Source organism: Heterodontus francisci, chromosome 31, assembly GCF_036365525.1.
Source record: "Heterodontus francisci isolate sHetFra1 chromosome 31, sHetFra1.hap1, whole genome shotgun sequence".
Lineage (NCBI taxonomy): Eukaryota > Metazoa > Chordata > Chondrichthyes > Heterodontiformes > Heterodontidae > Heterodontus > Heterodontus francisci.
The window spans coordinates 41,339,811-41,348,722 of NC_090401.1; positions in this window are offsets into that span (position 1 = coordinate 41,339,811).

Consider the following 8,912-nt stretch of genomic DNA (forward strand, 5'->3'; position numbering starts at 1 on the left):
ATTCATTGAGGTGGGGACGTAAGGGGATAAAACTGAGACCTTTGCTGAGTACAGAACGCTCAGCATCAGAGAGGGGGAGGTCAGAGGGTATAGTGAATACACGGCAAGGGGTCAGATCAGAAGGGGTGGGGTCAGAGGGAAGTGAAGCAGAGGGAGGATCTGGAGGGGCATTAGTCCCCATCAGCTGCTGGAGCTTGCGTTCCTTAACACTTGAAAGGAAGAAAAAACGTTTTTTGTTAATGCGTCGGATGAAACGTAAGATGAAATGAAACTGCGGAGTAGAACAGCTTTGAGATAAGATGAGGCGGTGCTGCTGGAGAGAGACGTCCAGTGTGTGCATGTGGCGGTGCATAGCACTGAGCGTGGATCTCAGGATACGGCGAGAGTAGCAGTCCGAGGAACGTTGTATTTCTCGGAGATACCTGTGATCCTGGGTGGTTTCAAAACATGATGGGTGAAACTGCAGTTGGAATCCACGTGGAATAAGTCGGAGCCGGAGACAGTCACTGAGGAAGGAGATGTGGCTGTGAAAATGAGTTTTGGTAGATACCTTATCAAACACCAGGAGGGAAATAGAAAGCAATGAAGGTGAACAAGGTAAAAGAGACAAACGAAAATCCCGTCGGAGAGAAGAGCAGAACTTCTTTAAGGTAGGCATTCCTGGAAGAGAAGTGGCAGTGAATTAAACACTAAAATAAAAGCAAAATACTGCGGATGCTGGAAATCTGAAATAAAAACAAGAAATGCTGGAATCACTCAGCAGGTCTGGCAGCATCTGTGGAAAGAGAAGCAGAGTTAATGTTTCGGGTCAGTGACCCTTCATCGGAACTGACAAATATTAGAAAAGTCACAGGTTATAAGCAAGTGAGGTGGGGGTGGGGCAAGAGATAACAAAGGAGATCTAGATTGGACCAGGCCACATAGCTGACCAAAAGGTCACGGAGCAAAGGCAAACAATATGTTAATGGTGTGTTGAAAGACAAAGCATTAGTACAGATTAGGTGTAAATACACTGAATATTGAACAGCAGCAAGTGCAAACCTAAAAAAAAACAGTGGGTAAGCAAACTGAACAAACAAAGATGAAATGAAATAAATGCAAAAAAAAGATTGTAAAAAATGTAAAAAAGAATGTTAAAAAAAAGAGGAAGAAAAAATAACTAAAAATTAAAGTAAAATGGGGGGCTGTCACGCTCTGAAATTATTGAACTCAATGTTCAGTCCGGCAGGCTGTAGTCTGCATGTAATCTCCTCGGGGCCCTGTAAGAAAATCAAATGGTGGATCCTGTCAGATGGTTCCCCGAGCAAATATTAAACTCATTTGGCAGAATGCTATATTGCCAGAACTTTCAAACAAGCACCAAGACATATCTTGGCTTGTGGTGAGAAGGGCCCTCTATGGCTGATCTTTCCTGCGTGTCTGGACTGTCACCACCTCTGCACGTTGCCCTCGAGTGGCTGTGATGGGGAAAAGACTGTCACCCACCTCCTTCTGGAATATGCCTTTGCAAAAGCAGGTCTGGAAAGAGATGCAGTGGATTTTGTCAAGCTTCATCCTGAGCAGCTCCCTAATGCAGGACTCTGCTCCACGGGCTGTTTCCAGGGACACACACCAAGATAAACATCAACTGTTGCTGGACGACCATCAACTCAGTGAAAGATGCACTTTGGTCTGCCCGAAACTTGTTGGTCTTCCAGTGCAAAGAGCTGTCCACAAACGAGCAACCAATTGTTGCAGACTGGCACATTCCAGTGTCCAGGGCGACGTGCTGAGGGAAGCACTAAAGCTTGGGCAGCTACCGCAAAGGCTCAATGAGGAAAGGCCACTCTTGAAGGCTCTCCTACCATAGTATACCGAGGGACAGGAGGCTGTTTGACATGAAATTGACATTGTAAATATAATCTGCAATGGCAAATGTAGTGAGGCATCTCATGTACTGTACTGAAAGAAACTGATCTGTACTGCCCATTATGTATTGTCATATTTGAACTGTTAAGTAATGTACTTTTACAAATATTATGAATAAAATATATTTTTTTGAAAATTGGTATTGTTCTCCGTGAGTCACATGGACACAATCAATGAATCGTGTTTCAAGTTCCATCTTCCGTTATTTAACTTCCATCAGTTCGGTCTGCGTTTCAGCTCCTCGAAGGCACACTGCCATCAGTTCATTCTGTAGCTCGCTTACAGCAGGCTTCCGTCATGGGTCTTCCCACCTGCCAATAGTTCGAGGCACATAATGTTGCCAATGATCTTCTAAATCTTTAACCTGTTGCCGAAATTCTTTCGGACACATTGGAACTTGTGCTTCTTTTACCCTGGTCTGTGCTGGCTCCACTTTGTGGCTGCCTGAGACCTTAAAATAGTTGTGAAGGTCTCCTGGTCTTCTCACTGCTTGGAGGTTTATCTGCATGGAAGATACTGCCTGGCCGCATCGCGATGGATCAATGGCAAATCCCACCCCCCACCACCCCCCCAACCCCCCGAACGCGATCCAGCGTCCCGTCAGTGAAAAAGGTTCTCCCGCCCAGCAAGCACATCTTGGAGTGAACTTTTACCAGATTGCTTCTGCTGCAAACAGTGGTTGTAGCTTAATTCAGATTCACATTCCCATACAGTAATGCTGTAAATGTCGATGATGTGGAGTTGCCGCATGCTGGATGCTAACAAAGTCACAGAATCACTTACACAGACATCCGCACTGCTGCAAGGATCGCAGATGAAACTGGTGAGCTTGAAAACCTTTTCTCTTGCGCTTCTGTTGCAGGCAAATGGGCTTAGCTTTCCAGACTTTGTAGAAACTTAAGAACATAAGAACTAGGAGCAGCAGTTGGCAATTCAGCCCCTCAAGCCTGCTCCGCCATTCAATACGATCATGGTTGATCTCATCTAGGCTTCCTGCCCATTCTCCATAACCCTTCAACCTATTACCAATTAAAAATCTGTCTATCTCCTCCTTAAATTTACTCAATGTCCCAGCATCCACCGCACTCTGGGGTAGTGAATTCCACAGACTCATGACCCTTTGAGAGAAGTAATTTCTCCTCAACTGTTTTAAATCTGCTACCCCTTATCCTAAAACTATGACCTCTCATTCTAGATTGCCCCACAAAAGGAGACATCTTCTCGACTTCTACTTTGTCAATCCCCTTAATCATCTTAAATACCTCAATTAGATCTCCTCTCATTCTTCTAAACTCTAGAGAGTAAAGGTCTAAACTGCTCAATCTCTCTTCATAAGACAAACCCCTCATCTCTGGAATCAATCTGGTGAACCTCCTATGAACTGCCTGCAATGCAACTACATCCCTCCTCAAGTAAAGGGACCAAAACTGTACGCAATACTCCAGGTCCGGTCTCACTAATGCCTTGTACATTTGCAGCATCACTTCCCTACTTTTATACTCTATTCCTTTGGCAATACATGCCAAAATTCCATCTGCCTTCCTTATCACCTGCTGTACCAACATACCAGTTTTCTGCGATTCATGCACAAGGACACCCAGATCCCTCTGCACCGAAGCACTCTGAAGTTTCTCTCCATTTAGATAATAATTTGCCTTTCTATTCTGGCCAAAATGGATAACCTCACACTTATTCACATTAAACTCCATCTGCCAAATTTTGGCCCATTCACCTAACCTATCCATATCCATTTGCAAATTTCTTATTTCTTTATTGCAACTTACTATCGCAACTATTTTAGTGTCATCTGCAAATTTGGCTATAGTACCTTCTATCCCTGCATCCAAGTCACTAATATAGATTGTAAATAGTTGGGGTACGAGAACCAAACCCTGTGGCACCCCACTAGTTACATCTTGCCAACCAGAAAAAGACCCATTTATCCCAACTCTCTGTTTTATGTTGGTTAGCCAATCCTCTATCCAAGCTAATAAATTGCCCCAACCCCATGTGGCCTTTGCAATATGGTATGCCAGTTTTTGACTTTATGTTATCCTTAACTTCCTTGCTTAGCCATGGATGACTTTTCCCCCTCTTACAATCTTTCTTCCTCTCTGGAAAATATTTCAGTTGGGAGGAATTGAATGTCTCCTTAAACATCTGCCACTGCTCATCAACTGTCCTACCTTTCAGTCTTCCTGCCCAGTCCACTAGGGCCAAATCTGTCCTCATGTCTGTGCAATTACCTTTGTTGAACTCCAGAACGCTAGTGTGGGACTCCAGTTTCTCGCCCTCAAACTGAATTTGAAATTCTAGCATGCTATGATCACTTTTCTCTGGAGGATGCTTAACTATGAGATCATTAATTAATCCCACCTCATTACACAATACCAAATCTAGAATAGCCTGCGCCCTGATTGGTTACACAACATATTGCTCCAAAAAATAATCTCTAATACATTCAATGAACTCTTCCTTGAGGCTATCCTTACCAATTTGATTAATCCAGTCTATATGCATATTAAAATCACCCATGATTATTGCCATACCTTTCTTACAAACCCCAGTATTTCCTGGTTTATACTGTGCCCCACTGCAGAACTACTGTTTGGGGACCTATGGATTACTTCCACCAGATACTTCTTTCCCTTGCTATTTCTTATTCCTACCCAGACTGATTCTATGTCTTGGTCTCCAGTGCCTGTATCATTTCTCACTACAGCATTGATCTCTTCCTTTACTAACAAAACTTGAAGTTTCTTAAATATCCACAAGTTGCCATCATGTTATACATGAGTCACATGGACACAATAAGTGAATCAATAAGCTGGGTCTTTTATTGAAGATACTCTTTCACAGCAATACTGGGAAGGTTCTAGCTTAGTTACATTGCTGGCTGCTTGCAGTGAGTGCCTGCTGGTCACATGTGTCCACCCATCATATCCTGTCTGGGTGCTGGACAAACATTTAGGATACGCCCCTTAAAGCAACACTGTAACATTTAAAGCAAAAACAGAACAGTATTAGCTGCCCAACTGCATTTAAATTAGATCTGGCTACCAAAAAGTCACAGGTCCCCTTCCCACTCCCTCCAACTCAATCAAGTTGTTCAAGCTTCCACCCTTCCCACTGCCCACCTAATACATGCCACATCCAAAAATCTCCTCCAGTGTTAACACATCAAAACCTAAAACAACACAATGAACTACAAAATAAAATCAAAGGTTAAATACGGGCATTTGATTATTTTTAGAGAATGCCTGGAAAAATGGAAGACTTCTCTGTGATTTTATATATTGATATGCTTTCTTTCTCAACGCTGTCACTGAGTGCTTTACATATAATGAAAGATTACCATCTATGTTCACAGTACTCCACTATTTTAATAAACAACTTGCCAGATAGTTTCTCCACTTAAAATGTTGATGATGTGAACAATTGCAGGCTTTTTTTGCTCTTCCTACTAAACTGTACCAGCAACATTTGTTAGAGCAAACAACTTCCTAATGTTAAACTCTGGACTATTAATAATCCAGCTACTCTCAAATTATAACAGCTTGTTCCTACTAGTTAAGTCTGTTAATTTGTGTACATTCAGAACAGCCCATATTGTCAATGCTGTTCCATAAATTCTATTCAGGTTAGAAATTTGGAAAATTAGTCTTGCAGCCCCACGTCCATTTGTTCTCAATATCACATTTCATAGGTGAAACTCAGAACAGCTGACATTTGGTATTGAAAGGATAAAATGAAAAGAATGCAGAAATCAGATTGAAGAAAATGTACGGGGCCAATTGTTTTCCTTTAAACATTTTGTTTGGAAGAAAGCACATTATTAAACAAGTCACATGATCTTTCATTTACATGTGGAAAAACAACATATTTCGCAGTCCTCAGAAATTTGACTGAAGCAATCAGCAAGAGAGGACAGAGACAGTGTTTCAGGTACTGTTTTTATATCATTTTAAGAAGTAATCCTGGAAGGATTTTCAACTCATGATTGTTGATTTAGAGCTGGTAAAATAGGTGTTAGATGTCTGAATTTTGCCTGGAAATATCTTGCACCTGATGGCATTGGAAGTGTTGAATGTCATTTTGAGTTAGGTGTGCCTTAGTTATCTGATGTGTCTGCCCAAAATCGCAGGCAGCTAATAAATATTTGTAAATGGGGGTGTGTGGCTGTTTAATGAACCTTACGGTATTTTCAAATTGCTGAGCGCTGGATTCCCCCATTCTAAAACATGACCACAAATCCTGGGTGTGAGCAATTGGGGGAACCCTGCCTCAGTGTTAATTAAAGGTCTTCTCAGCTGCAGGTAGGTAATTAGTTTGTTGGTTGTTTTAGACTGTGAGTGTTTTTTTTTAAAACATATTCCTGGATGTGTTGTCTGCTGTAGTTTGGGGGTAGCTTTGACTTTGGACAATAGTGTAAAACCAGTGATATCGGAGTAGCCACCGTTGTACATTTCTCTCGATTTTAAATTCATGAAAAGAATTGTAGTGGTTATATTACTAGACAGGTCATCCACAGGCCTGGACTAATAATCTGGAGACTGTGGGTGAAAATGTGAGACCATGGTGGGATTTGAACTCACGGGGCGGGGGGTGGGGGGGGGGGAAGAAATTTGTTCATGTAATGGTCCCACGCAGACCATGTCGATTCTCCAGGGTAGACTGTAAGCCAGTCACCCGTTTACCCCAGATACCTTCCCCCAAATGTGGAAATGTGGAATCTTGTCTTATTCTTGATATCAGCACATAACAAGGACACATAAAGTATTTGTTCTCACAAGCTGCTTTATTTACCTCCTACCCAGTCTACAGATATACCCACTGGCTGGTAATTGGTAACCCTGTGTGCAAGAGTTCGTCCCTGGGTAGACAGTCCGCCGAACAAATTCTCTTCACGTCTTCAGTGACTGACCAGGTCACTCTTCCTGACTGCAGTAATAATGTCCTTGTGGGCTGTGGCTTCATACTCCTTTCTGACCCTGCTCCCTTGACATATTATGTAATGTCTCGAATTGGGTCATCCAATTTGGTTTCAGTGCCTTATCAATTGCACCCTAGCTATGCAAGACCACCTGCATGTGGTCATATCCTGCTCTCAGCAGGGGGGGTGTCTTAGGTGCATACCAGCACTGGATGTGATATCTGCTTCTTGCAAACACAGGAAGACATCCACTCACACATATTCTGAGAGGCCATTGTCTATGAGAGTTGTTGTAGGCAAGAGTGTCTGATGTTGTAATAGTCTGGGGCTACCACCTTCATGGCATGTCCTGACTCGTCTGAGTGTGTGCGCATGCCGTGTGGGTCCTTGTCCAGTTAAACTCTTTATTTTTAAAAAGTGTAACATGAGTCCCTGCGATGTTGTCTTCAGTCGGACTTCTCTCTTCGTTTCGATGTCCTCCACATTCCATGCTTTTACCACCCTTTCTCAAACTCTGCACACAGAATTACCAAGTCCCAGTTTACATCTGTAACAAGCACATTTTGCATTTGATAAACTGTTACAAGCAAATAGCTGACTAAAAACATTGCATAAAAATACATTCCCCGAACAGGACTTCACCTGATATCAATGAAGAACACCGTGTGCATGTGAAGGTATTGGCCCAGGGAGCTGTTTGCCCCCAGGGAATTGACATAAGGGTGGGTGTATAAGCACCGCTAGAAGTGGCATCATTGAAACAAATTTCTCCCCTCAAGGTCCCCAAATCCCACCAGTGCCGTTTGGGGATTTGAAATCAATTTAAAAAGAACCAAATAAATAAATCTCGAATAAAAAGCTAGTTTCAGTAATGTTTATTATGAAGCTATTGGATTGTCACAAAATAACAACTGGTTCACTGGTGTTCTTTAAGGAAGGAAATCTGCCTTTCTTACCCAAACTGTTCTCTGTGTGAGTCCAGACCCACGACAATGTGGTTGATTCTTAGCTGCCCTCTGAAATGGCCGAAAAAGCCACTCAAGTTGTATCAATCCGCTACATACAAGTATAATAAGAATCAAAATAAAATCAGACCGACAGAACACTTGGCTTTGGCTGTATTTGAAGACGGCAAAGGCCAGCAAAGTCCTTGTCACTATGGGAATGTGCCAAAGTTTAGTGAGCTGTCCCACAGACTGGTCCAGAATGACATGTGATGTGGTGATGTGAGAGTGACTGCCCTGAAGTTAAGGCATCATTTAACTAAATGTGGCATCAAGGAGCCCTGGTAAAATTGAAGTCAGTGGAAATCAGGGGGAAAACTCTCCACTAGCTGGAGTCATACCTGTCACAGAGGAAGATAGTTGTGGTCATTGGAGGCCAATCATCTCAGCCCCAGAACATCACTGCTGGAGTTTGTCAGGGTAATGTCCGTGGCCCAACCATCAACTTTAACTGCTTCATCAATGACCTTCCCGCCAACATAGGCCTGGAATTTATCCCGGCGATGGGTGTCCTGGCAGAGGGCCAGTAGAGAAGCTGCCTTGGCCCTCCACTGGACCCCCATTGTGATTTAATGCGGGCAGCCAACTAACTGCCCACCATCGGGGATGTTGTCCCTTTAAGGGACATGCTCCCACTTCTACAGCTGCCGGCCAATTGGAAGGCCAGCAGCTCTGCGGTACCAGCAGCACCACTGGGAGCTGTGGCCACTGCCGATTGGTACTGCAGGAGGCTCTGCAGTACAAAGACTGGAGAAAAGTGACGAAGACTGTGGGAGAGATGAATGGGTTCAGGTTCACCGTGACCAGTCAGGCAGAGACAGGAGAATTTTTTTTTTAAACAGAGGATAGTTCATCTGTGGAAGGAAATAGCAGAAATAATGATTCAAACACAGACCAGGTCAACATTTAAGAATTGGCGAGATAAGTGATCGAAGGGAAGGAGAATAAAGTGATATGGGAACTGAATGGGCACACAGGACTAGGACAAGTGCTTGTGTGGAAGATAAATTGATGTGTCTTCTGCTAGACAATCCTTATTCTCTGAATTTTCTTTGCTTTACCAAATA